The sequence below is a fragment of the Mirounga leonina genome, unplaced genomic scaffold, assembly GCF_011800145.1.
Source record: "Mirounga leonina isolate KUSES-001 unplaced genomic scaffold, KU_Mleo_1.0 Mir_129, whole genome shotgun sequence".
NCBI classification, from domain to species: Eukaryota; Metazoa; Chordata; class Mammalia; order Carnivora; family Phocidae; genus Mirounga; species Mirounga leonina.
Genome location: NW_023270323.1, coordinates 1,807,096 through 1,811,823, shown reverse-complemented (window position 1 = coordinate 1,811,823; position 4,728 = coordinate 1,807,096). Strand labels below are relative to the sequence as shown.

At 35.6% G+C, this 4,728-nt stretch overlaps 1 non-coding gene and 1 pseudogene across 1 annotated transcript; both read right to left on the bottom strand.

Moving 5' to 3' along the window:
* Window positions 1-2,292: 2,292 nt before the first annotated feature.
* On the bottom strand, window positions 2,293-2,797 carry LOC118010184 (annotated as a pseudogene).
* Window positions 2,798-2,838: 41 nt separating this feature from the next.
* LOC118010950 lies at window positions 2,839-2,986 on the bottom strand. The gene has a single exon (XR_004679365.1). It is a non-coding gene; the product is annotated as a small nucleolar RNA SNORA62/SNORA6 family (small nucleolar RNA).
* Window positions 2,987-4,728: the final 1,742 nt, after the last annotated feature.

The window sequence follows — 4,728 nt, the reverse complement described above, 5'->3', positions numbered from 1 at the left end:
TGGTGATTTCTTTTTAAGAATTCCAGAGCTCAGGCTTTTGATCTTGAGCAGAAAATCCACATGTGAGTGGCAAGACACTCTGTTTGCACAGCCCTAGCACATGTAACATTCCCAGTTTGGCCAGAGATCTCCCAAGCAGGAGGGGTTCCTTCACACAGAATGGCTGTAAACCCTCAAGTCCGGGTTCATTGCATTTGTTTTCTTTGGGAAGTCTCTTGAGGGCTTAAGACAATTAAAGGGCTAATCGGCTATGCTTTGCCTGTAGGATGTTCAAGTTAGTTTCTTCATAGCAAAGTCACTGTTAACCACATTTTCCCTTTCAGTCTCTAAATCTATCCTCCAGCTGGAACAAAGCTGAAAAGCTGCAACCTCTGAGAGCAATATGCTCTAACTTGACTGGGAAAGAGCTAGTAGAGTGTACTAGTATAATGGCATGGAGAATGCCAGGTGTACCCTCGATGGCAGGGATTCTCAGCCAAGGGTGATTTTGCCCCCTAGGGGACATTTATCAATATCTGCAGTTATTTTTAGTTGTTGCAGTTGGGCAAAAAGGTAATAACTAGCATTTAGTGGGGAAAGACCAGACATCCAATGACTAAATATCTTATAATGCATAAGGCAGGCTCCCACAACAAAGAATTATCTGACCCAAATTATCAGTATTGCCAAGGTTGCAAAATGCAGCTCTATGGGCTCATATACAAGTATTGGATAGATTTTTCCAGTTTATGCATCTTCTAATAATAAGTTACATGGGCCATACCTTAGATGAAAGATCTTTTGAGATGATATCTTCAAGAATGTATTTGTTTTGCAATATCTGTCAAATCTTAAAACCTTTGAAAGTATTTATGTTACTTTGTTAATTGTCTGAACAGACTTGGTAGGAACTTTTGCAGTCTGGCTGAACTCTTCAAGTCCAAGGATCTTTGTGAGCTTGTGTTTAAGACATATCTTTCATCCTCCAGTTTCAGTGCACAAATGTTGAAAATAAAATATATGCCTCTCGGTTGTGATACAAATGCTTGACATTGAAACATATTAAGTGATTCTTTTAGAACACTGTTCTAGTTTTCTGCTACGTTCTTATACAATCTGGAGAGGTTACATGCTATTATATTCCATTTACCCCTAAATAACAATGTCAAAAGAAAAAAAGTCAGTATTTGGATTGCGTAGAAAAATAAAATTAATCATTGAATTAATACTACTTTAATTGAATCAAAATGCTAGAGTCATATTGTCACTTGAAACACACAAAGCTACATCTCATATAATTTTTCAAGCCTTTATAAGACTTATGAAACTATCCAGTGGTTTGTAGCCATTTAAGTTTGCTTTGTGCCTAGGACATTGCTTTAATAGAGACTAAGTCAGAAATTTGTTAACAAACTTATTTTAACAACAGTATAAATATTTAAGAATAATGCAATAATTTTTTAAACTGTAAGTGCATAGTGAGTTTAAAAATTAGTATGATCTATAACCAATATGAAAATACCAATAATGCACCATGATTCTTCTGTTTTAGCCTGCAAACAAGGAATCAATACCAAAGTCTTTTCAAGCTTGGAAAAATGGAGACTTGAATAATTGTCCAGTTAATTTAATAAATGTAGACAGCTGACCTAAATGAATCAGATTGTAAAGAATTCTTTTACCTCATTAGCATTTTTGGCCTAAATTATCCAGATAATTATTCCAATTTTCCACATCACTTTGCCCATATTGAAAGAGTGTCTTTCAACTTTTCATTGTAAATGCATTTCTTCTGTCCTGTTCAAAGCCCAGCAAGGTGTGTGTCCTTTATGATGCAAATCTAGCATTTCCCCATTTTGCTGATATTCTTTGAAATGCTATCATTTCTGTTTGTATAACCTTTAACTCAGTATTGATAATTTGACCATGATGGTGCCAAGACCTATTTATACATTATACAATTCCAAATAGAAAATCATCTCTTGGTTATTCTACTGTATTTTTTCTTCATGTACGTGTGGTTTATTTCAATTTCTGCAAAACATTTCTTTACTTTTCTTTCACTCATAGTATATTTTCCTTCAGTTGATAAAATTAGTTCATTTGCTCACCAGGGTTATACCTAGTTATGTGTCAATGTTATACTCAAGATGTTTCAAGCTTCTATTTTACACTGAATAAACTAGTTGATCCAATTTATCTATATCTAATCAGAAAATTCTTTTTTTTTTTTTTTTTTTTTACAAACTGTTTCTTCTCCATCAACCTTTTCAATTTCTATTTCCATTTTGTTTGCCTTTGTGGAAGACCAGCTTAAGACCACTCAGTGGTTGTTCCTCCCATTCAGTGGCCTGAGCAGTGGAAGCTGCAGACCAGTCTTCAGTGGCTGGCTGGGTGCTCCAGTCTTCAGTAGGGAACTGCTGAATAGGCACCGAGGGCACCTGCATGCCTTCAGACCAGTCTGCGACTTCAGGCTGAATAGCAGTGAACTCAGGAGCTGGAGCCGCGTCCATTCACCCTGAAATTCCTCCTTGGTCACAGCCTTTTCAGCAGCGGCCTGCTCTTCCTTTTCAATCTCTTCAGGATCTCTGTAGAAGCAGAGATCAGGCATGACCTCCCATGGGTGTTCTCGGGAAATGGTGCCACACATGAGCAGAACTTCCCTGGCCAGCATCCACCACATCAGACCCACTGAGTGAGTTCCCTTTTTAGGACCTTATAGCAGGATTCATCAAGTTGCTCTGAAAATCGAAAAGGCCCAGTAACGTGTGAGGCCCAAGCAGTTAAGAAATATGGAGAAAAGAAAACACAGACCATTTAAAAAAGGATTTCTCCTTAAAGTTGACACATCTGAATTATACTTATAGCAAGAATTACTATCAAACTCCACTCATTGGGCCAGAGACTCTTGTGGTGTTAGCGAAAAGACTTGCCCCTCGTGTAGCACACTACCTACACTTGTGAGTTCATCTAATCAGAAAATTCTTATCTTGAATTAATTTGAGATGAAAAAACATATTATGGAAAATAAATATTATTGTAAGTGCAGCCATCATTTATATTAACTGTCACTCGTTCAAGACCAATCAGGGTAGGATAAGAAGGATATGAGAAGTTTGTAGGCTAAAACAAAAGTATTGCTTAATTATTTTTATAGCTTCATTCATCCAATGTTTATAATGTATACAAATAATAGTCTCTTATCCTGCTTTAGATACTGAAATTATTTTTCATAATAGAAATAATAGAACTGAGAAACTATAGAATCCTGAATCATATTTGCTTGGTGTCACTCACCATTTGACTAGTGAATTTAGCTCTTATTCATTACTATTCTCTGAAGTCTTTTGCTTCTATTTTCAGTAGTAGTGTGATTCTCTGTAACTTTTTCTTTATTCCAAATTTTCAGATTCTCCACTACTGTGATTTTTTTCATTGCAAATACCCTTAAACCAATATATTAGTTAACTGTTGTTGTCCAGCCCACATTCCCTAGATTTAGTGGATTAAAAAAATAGTCACTTATTCTTACTCATGAGTACACAGATAAGCTCTGTTGTTCTAATCTAGGATACTTGGCTTGCTTATACACCTAAGGTCTGCTGGCTGGTGTTTTATTGCCTCACTCATTAGTCAGAAGATTAGCTCTCAGTAGTTGGAAATAAGATAAATTAGGCCACATGACTCTCCTTATTCTGCATATTAGCTGATCTTATTCACATAGCAGTCTCAGAGTTCCACAAGGAGAACAGAAGCAAGCAAGGCTTAGAATTCATACACTATGATTTCTGTTGCACTCTGTTGGTCAACATGTATTACAAGTGCAGCCTAGATTCAAGGGACAAGAAGTAAATGCTACTGCTTGATGTATGACCTGTAAAGTTGTATCACAAATAGTGTATGGTTATAATTAAAAAAAAAAAAAAGATTAATTGCAACTATTTTTGTAAATGACATTCCACAGTCTACTTCCTGACCACAATTGTTAACATTTATCCCATTTCAAGACACTCAAAATTCTGATCCAGTTATGACATTGTGTTCAAAGTATAAGATCTCATGATCTGTATCAAGTCTTGATGTGGCTCTTACAATACAGTTTTTATAATACCCAGCTCTTTATATGGAAAGCCAAGAACTAACAACTAAACTATCTGACCCCATACATGTAATTTACAAAGGGGGAAAGGGGGGACAGAGGCAGATTACCTCTAAGAGTCAGTGGCACCCAAGGAGGGAAGGAATGAGGTGTGCTATAGTCACTGGTCCATAGCAATTCTAAAATCTTACTGGGTAAATGTCATAACATGTTGTCATAACATCTTTATTTGGAAAAGGAGTTTATGTATATGAGTTTCTTGAATGCATTTGTGTGTGCATATGTATGTAGGCAATTGTATGATTTTTAAAAAGGTTTTCATAGAAATATAACTATTCTGGAAGTGCACTGTGTTATTGTCAGTAATTTAACACTAGACTGGGAGATTTAGGAAGCATGAATGAACAAAAATCACACAAAAAAATCACCCATGTTTATGTTCTCCTTCAGAAATGACCACATGATAAAAGAGATAAAACATGACGTTGTACATGTTTTTAAGCCTTTTAGAAGTGCATTCAATTTTCATTAAAAATAAAAAATACCAAAGTATAATGCAGTGTATATATAGAAAACATTGCATACAGATAGACAATAAATGTAATTTCATGTAAAATTATTTTCCTGTCTTAATATAGTAGTTTGCTCCT